Below are 8,447 nucleotides of genomic sequence, written 5' to 3' on the forward strand. Positions count from 1 at the left end.
AAGTAGCAGTAAAGTCATGAGAGAGGTCTCACGTGCTTTATTTGACCCTAATGGTAGGCTGCAAGTAACACAGTTGAGGAAGTCATTTTGCAGAGTCCAAGTCTCCAAGTCGAGATCAGAAGAGCTCATTTGGAGACTGACATTTATGTCCACAGATGAATTGCAAGTTCATCATAATGCCTGCATGGACGTGAATCAGTCATGGTGATTTACTGAAGACTGACATGGCTTTGAAAAATCTGATTGAAGAATGGGGAGGTGGAAAATATGGTTTTGTCTCCATAACTGTATGACTTTGAGAAAAGTATTTAAACTTTGTGCTCCAGAATCCCAGCTATAAAACAAAGGGCCTTGAGGAGCTCTATAAGGAACCAGCAGATCCAACATTGATTCCGTGACTATATTCTAGTTTAGGGATAGATAAATTATGTCGATTTTTATACCAACCGTGAGCAAAGGGAAAGTTTTTTAAAGATTATTTTGTATCATGTGGAAATTAAATTCAAATTTCAGTGTCCATAAATAAAGTTTTATTGGAACATAGCCATGCCCATTTGTTTAAGTACTGTCTATGCATGTTTTCACTCTATACTAAGATACAATACCTAAGACATAAGGCAAAACACTATCAGTTAAGTATGGTGCATACTTATACGTGGATCACAGGGTCGTTCCCGTCTACTCTAACGAAACGCGTGTCCTGGGCGGCTTGTAAAGAACAGACATTTTTTCCTCACGTGTTTGGAGGTGGGAAATCCAAGGTCAGGGTGCTGGCAGATTTGGTGTCTGGTGACAGCCTGCTTCCTGGTTCACAGACAGTGCCTTCTGGGACTCACATCACATGGCAAAAGGGGCTAGGGAGTTCTGCGGGGTCTCTTTTATGAGAGCACTGGTCCTATTCATGAGACTCCACCCTCCTGACCTAATCACCTTCCAAAGGCCCCGCCTCCTTATCCCATCACCTTGGGCATTAGGTTTCAACATATGAATTTGGGGGGACACACAAACATTCAGTGCATTGCACGAATGGATCTTAGTTTCAGAGATGTTAAAATATGAGAAAATGTGCATCTTAGAATGAATGAAAAATGGAAAGAGGTAACACTTTCTTCACTTCCCATTTTATAATATGCTGTTCCAGTAGTTCTATGGGGGCAGATATTAACTTTCTCATTTCGTTGAAGAGGAAGTTCAGAACTCACTGGTTCCCCAGTATTCCAGGGGCTCGAGCCCAGCCCTCCCTTCAGAGCTGGCACTACTCCTTTGGTGGCAGTTGTTCGCTTCCATGGGTGAGATGCTACTCCAGGCTGAGAGCCAAAGATGGGTGAAAACTGGTCCTTCCCCGAGGACCCCGAGGTCTCATGGAGATGTCAGACGTGTAGCAGTCATCACAATGTGTTGTGATGAGCGCTATACCAAGAGCGGGTGGCGGGGATGTCTGCGGTCCTGACACTGGGCAGAGAGGGTTGAGTTTGGGTTATAAAGGCCAGGACCGCATCACTGTCGGTCCCTTTACTTTCTCCCTGGAAAGTGCAGATTTAGCCTCCAGGAAGAGCTCGCATACCTTGTAGGAAGGTCCTGCCTTGATAGGCTGATACCTATTCGTTTAAAAATGCCTGAAGTACAGGCAAGAATCCAGAAATGCTTGTTGAACATTGGTGTGCATAATGCGCCTTAGCAATTCTTCCCCTGCCGCCATATAGCAAGTGGTCAAGGGCACTTTGACAGAGGTCTATGGTGCCAGTTGTATGTCTTCGACCCTATCAATTAAATAAACATGATGTGAATACATAGGTGGTTAAGTAAATGCATTGGTTGCCTGCAAACTATTTATTCTTCCCTTCTTTTTCTAACAGCCCCCGTATTTCCCTTTCCCAAGGGGACACTCCTTCCATCTCTTGTGTGACAACAGTTCACCTTGGGTGCATTAACCTCGCTCCTGGCTCTAGGGATGGGTTCTGAGGATTAATTCCATCCCCAGCCTTTGGATCAGCCCAGGGATTGGTCCAAACAGAGCCCAGGATCAGGACATTTGTTTGATAGATGGTTTAGTTTCACCTTTGCCCTTCCTAGAGGCGGATGAGGACATGTGACCTACGTGAAGTCAGCCTGAGATCTTCACGAACAAGCCAGACCGAGGGATCACAGGGCACTGACTGAATGATGCTTGAAGTCACACTTCCCCTTTTCAAGCCCTTGCCCCAATAAATCTTTCTCATAATTTACACCAGTTTGTTGTGATTTCTGCGGCTTAAAACAAAAGCACCCCACAGAGGTGACATGGAAAGTGAGGAGCTCAAGTCTTAAAGAGAAAAGCAGATTTCAGCTATGGCTCTATCACTTCTTGGCGATGTAACATGAAGTAAGTTATTGTAAAGTCTTCAAGCCTCAGCTTCCTGATATGTAAAATAGGGATAAAGAAAGGATCAAATAGTGTTTGTGTATCTAGATAGCTCACGATATATAAGAACGAATTGGTAATTAAAGGTAATTATTATATTTGTTCTCTGGACTTTAACACAAAAGGCATGCTTTAATCGTAATAAAATTCCTTTTCATAAAGTATTGTGTCGGGCTACCTGATACAATTAAAATAGCTCTGACCTGGCTTCTAGATCCTGCCGATGGTTGACCTTGGGCAGTTCACTTAAGCTCTCTGGACCTCAGTTTCTCCCATATAATTTGAAAGTGTGAGCCAAGAAAATTTCCAAGGATGCTTTGAGCTCAAAAGTTCTAATACTCAACTTAAGTAGCAGTAAAGTCATGAGAGAGGTCTCACGTGCTTTATTTGACCCTAATGGTAGGCTGCAAGTAACACAGTTGAGGAAGTCATTTTGCAGAGTCCAAGTCTCCAAGTCGAGATCAGAAGAGCTCATTTGGAGACTGACATTTATGTCCACAGATGAATTGCAAGTTCATCATAATGCCTGCATGGACGTGAATCAGTCATGGTGATTTACTGAAGACTGACATGGCTTTGAAAAATCTGATTGAAGAATGGGGAGGTGGAAAATATGGTTTTGTCTCCATAACTCACTAACTGTATGACTTTGAGAAAAGTATTTAAACTTTGTGCTCCAGAATCCCAGCTATAAAACAAAGGGCCTTGAGGAGCTCTATAAGGAACCAGCAGATCCAACATTGATTCCGTGACTATATTCTAGTTTAGGGATAGATAAATTATGTCGATTTTTATACCAACCGTGAGCAAAGGGAAAGTTTTTTAAAGATTATTTTGTATCATGTGGAAATTAAATTCAAATTTCAGTGTCCATAAATAAAGTTTTATTGGAACATAGCCATGCCCATTTGTTTAAGTACTGTCTATGGCTGTTTTCACTCTGCAAGCACAGAGTTGAGTAGGTGCAAGAGATAAAAACTATATGGCCTGCAAAGCTTAAACTATTTACTACCAGGCTCTTTACAGAAAATGTCTGGCTGACCTCTAGTCAATACATGCAGCACTAAAATTCTATGAACTAATATACATCAAGCACTTTGTAAAATACATAGCATTCATCTGTATATAAGGGGTTCATATGAAATGGAATTCTGAAATTAAAAAAGGCACAGCCAGAAAACCTATGCCCTGCAAACATTATTTACGACGGTCGAAGCTATAGATAGTGCGAAGTTAAGCCCAGGCTGCTAAGAAATACGGCGGAATTGTAAGCAAAGTTTAAAAAATGAAAAGGAGAAAATCATCTGGATGACATTAAAGAAGTCACGTAATTTGCTCCTTTTACGGTAAAATAACCCTCCCTGCTTCACAGCAGGGATCTTTACAGCAAATTGTTCTTTCTTCATACATGCAAAACTCCCACTAGTCAGAGCAAAGGACAAAGCCCTAAGAAGTGCCTGCCACACAACGAGCCAGGGAGAAATGAACCGCTTCGAGGGAGAGGAATGTTCCTATTCCATTTAGTTCTGAGAAGTAAGTGGGAAGGGAGTGTGCCTGCTGACGTGCCTGGCAGCCTTGCGTGGGTGTGAAGGCCATCCACGGCTGCACATAATGACTTTGACCTTGATCCTAGACGTTTGCTTGAGAGGAAACATGTTCTTTGCACGCTATGCCTCCAGATGCTCACTTATTTATAGGGAATAATGGAGCTACCATTTCTTAAGGACTATTTGGTATCAGGAACCATATTAAATACTAAATGTATCTTATCTTGTCGAAGCTAATGGTTCATTACTATTTATTTTTTTAGTTAAGGAAATCGAAGTGCAATGACATTAAATAACTTGTGCAAACCAGAGATATTCAAACCCATTCTGTGCAATCTCAAGAGTCTACATTTTTTTCTAGTCAGAGAAGTAATTACATAATCGATAACTAGATTTCTAAAATTTCACAGGCTTTTTATTATAAGTATCTTGACAAATAACACATAGTTAGACCATTAAAAAACCGAAGACATTGTACCATGTGGGATCATTTTCTATTTGTTCCTCAGACTCTCTTTTTGGTTATGATTTTTTTTCTTATGATGAAAACTTTTAAGATTTATTCTCTTAGCAACTTTCAAATAGACAATACGATGTTATTAACTACAGTCACTAGGCTTTTATATATTACATCCCTTATCTACATGACGCTTATTTTATAACTGGAAGTTTGTGCCTTTACCCATCTTCGCCCATTTCACCCACCTCCCACCCTCTGCCTCTGGCAATCACCAACGTGTTCTCTGTATCCATGAGCCCAGTTTGTCTTTTTCGGATTCTACATATAAGTGATATCATACAATATTTGTCTTTGTCTGTCTGACTTACATCACTTAGCATAATGTCCTCCAGGTCCATCCCTGTTGTTGCAGATGGCGGGATTTCCCTCTTTTTTGGTGGCTGAATAACATTGCACTGTGTGTGTATAAACATGTCATATCTTCTGTATCCATTCGCCCACCGATGGACACCTAGGTGTCCATGTCTTTGCTATTGCGAATACTACTGCAATGAACATGAGGTGCAGATATATTTTTGAATTAGTGTTTTCATCTCCTTCAGATAAATACTGAGACATGAAACTGCTGAATCATAAGGTAGTTCTATCTTTAATGTTTTGAGGAATCTCCATAATTTTCAACAGTGGCTACACCAATGGACATTTCCACCACCGGAGAGCAAGGGTTCCCTCTCCTCCACATCCTTGTCAACGCTTTCATTATTTCTTGTCTTTTTTTTCAATAGCCTTTATAGCAGGTGTGAGGTAATATCTCATTGTGGTTTTGATTTGCATTTCAAGCAGTTACTTAAATTCTTAAACATTTAATTAATGACAGAGAATATTGAATTGGGGGTCAGAAGAACTGGGTTTTAGGGTTTGGTTTTTTTTGTTTTTTTTGCTACTCCCTATTTGAGTTTAAACTCTACAAGTCTGTTTTTTTCATCTGTAAAACAGGGACAAAAAGATCTACATTAACACCACAGGGCTCTTGTGTGAAAGTGCTTTGTAAACACTTGTTATTTCTCTGGTTATTTTTGGAGAATATATATATATGTATATATATGTATATATATACATATATAATATATATGTGATATTCTAATATTTGAATATTAAAAATATTTAGAATATTAAAAATATTCTAAGAAGTAAATTCTAAGAAGTAAAAGCATACCTCAATGATTTAATTAGATGTAAATACAGACTTTGTAGATACTATTGGCTTAAAATGTAAATTTTAAGAAAAAATGATCTTTCAGAAAGCTTAAAAAGATAAAATTATGATCACAAAGAACAACCATTTTCTAACTTTGTGTAAGATGCTATGCAAAGAGAAAGGCACAGCCGCCATCACAACCTCTCTGAGTTTGCATTTTTAGTCAAATGTGGAAAAAATCTAAATTCCATGCCTGCGTACTGCACTGCACAGCTGCCTAGATTTTAAGCACCAGAAATATTTCCCACAAGCCCCTGTTCGCAGACTTCCAAGAATCACAGAGGATGCTGGACACAGCAGTTCTCTGCATGTTTAGCAATTACCAGGTCCTGGCTACTCCTCCTGCAAATACCTGCCGAGTAGGAAAGACCCACCAGCAAGGTTCCTCCGTCCACCCCCGACCTGGTCCCATCCACAGCGCCATCTGCTGGCTAGATCCGGGAACTGATCGACGTCCTCTCCTCAGAACTGTCTTCCACCAGCTGGCCTTCCTACCCCCTCGGTATTTCACAGCTCACATTTCGGTTCATCTCGTCTTAGGAAATCATTCTTTCACGTGTAGACACACATTCTCTTTCATTCCTAGATTAATTTTCTAAGGCTGCCGTAACAAAGTACCACAGACTGGGTGGCTTAAATGACAGAAATGCATTTTCTCACATTTCTTAAATGACAGAAATGTATTTTCTGGGGCCCAAAAGTCCGAAATCAAGGTGTCAGCAGGTTGGACCCTCCTGAAGACTGTGGGGGAAGGACCTGTCCCAGGCCTCTCTCCTTGGCTTGTAGGTGACCTCCTTCGTGTTAACATGGTGTCGTTCCTGTTTGCATGTCTCTATGTCCAAATTCCCCCTTTTTATTTTAGTGCACGTGCTGCCGAAGCCTAGTGATCCACCCCAGTGACCTCACCTAACTTAACTCATGACATCTGCGATAACCTTATTTCCGAATAAAGGCGCATTCTGAGCTTCTAGGGGTCAGGGGTTCAACATGGATTTGGGAGACAACACACTTCCACCTACAACAATTCCCTTCTCTCTCCTTCCAGCTTGCTCAGGCACCTCAGGACAATCCTTTATTCTCATCGTCTGTTCCCCTTCTCCTCCCCGCCCTGCCAGCCGGAACATTATCCCACGTACAATGGAAACGCCTAAGAATGGGCATGTGTGCGAGAAAGAAGGCCAGGCGCTCTGACCCGGACAGTGCGAGAAACCCCCCAAATCACAATTCCTCACCCTCCTTCACTTCAACGGGTTTGTCTTCTTTCCGTTCGGTGCCATCATTCAAAGTAAGGATTTCCCACACAGCATTTTCCTGTTTCGATCATTCATATCGCAAGCACGGTGTGTTCTGCTATATGTTCATCATCTATGTGTAGTATTTTAACGGTTATAAAAATCAATTGGAGTGAAAGTCCTTATGCCTACCCCGCACCCCAGCCATCGATACAATTCTGGTTTTTTCAATTCTTGTTCTCTGAGGATTTATTGAGTAACAGTTATGTGCTAGCCACTGTGGCCGATATGCGGGAAAGCAAAGTGAGTCTTGATGTCTGCTGTACAATCGAGAGGGGCAGCACAGAAGACGGAGTGATTGATTAAACATTGAGAACCAGCAGTCATCAGCCCCTATCCATCCGGCAGAAAGAAAAGACAGCATTCCCGGCCAAGGTAAAATTTCTTAGCATGTTGCATGATAAGAGAGAGAAAGGCTGGTCTGCGGCAGAGAAGGGCATTCTAGCACATCGGGGCGAACTGGGAACTGGAGGGAAGATTTGACTGGGGTCGCAGATGAAAGAGCCTCTAAGCAGTCTTCCGTCCAGCCATCGGCCTCTGCCGCTGCTACGGATCAGTTTGAATTTGTTAAAGCCTCGATCGTGTTAAAGGGAGGGATGCCATCTTTGACCTCAGAGACACCTCACTGCCCAGTGGAAATGAATGAAGCATTTCTAAATCTGCTTTAAGAATGGCAATTTGAACCTCTTCATCAATTTACAAGAGCCATTATAATCATCTACCTAATGAATTGTTACACGCTATTTCTCCTAATCTACAGATGATTATTATGAGCTGCGATGTGACCTGTCACCCACAGAAAGCTCACTGTAGGTCCACTGCTCAGCCCCCACCTGGGTGAAACTTCAGAGCCTGGACTGTCTTTCCCGGGGCCCTTCTCCCCTCCCCTGCTCATCTTTCATGTTTGGGGGGGGGGACAGACCATTGTTATTAAAGTACTTGGTATTTCCAAATCTTGTAATAAACTCGATGCTTCAGAGAGACAAAGTATTGGATATTCTGTACTAGACCCTCCCTGCAGAACCGGGGCTGTGCGCCCTCTGGCCTGAGACGTCCTCCTTGGACTTCGTCAGAACCACCGGGTGCTGGATGTCAACCTCTTGGCTCAGCCAATTCCCCTCATTCAATGAGGGGAATTGCCCTTTAAGAAAGCAAGATGGCCACCAACGGCCACCGACTGCTGTCACATGCCCTCAGCACCTCAGCACTCCAACGGAAATGGAGTTTCTCTTTCCCCGAGATTCCAAAACCAGTAACTGTGGTGGCAGTTACTGGTTTTTCTATCACAGTTGGAAAGTGCATCATTGTCACCTCCCACCTGCCACACACACGTGCACACTCTGCTGACCTCTTGGCTTTGCCAGCTGCCTTCTGTGCTGGTGTCTTTGCCTTTAATACCCCACACAAACAAAAAGCTATTTGCCCCTCTGCTTTTTTTCCGAGTAAAGGGGTCTTGAGACCAAAAAGAAAAACTGCCATGGTTTCTCCC

Source organism: Pteropus vampyrus, unplaced genomic scaffold, assembly GCF_000151845.1.
Source record: "Pteropus vampyrus isolate Shadow unplaced genomic scaffold, Pvam_2.0 Scaffold127, whole genome shotgun sequence".
NCBI lineage: Eukaryota > Metazoa > Chordata > Mammalia > Chiroptera > Pteropodidae > Pteropus > Pteropus vampyrus.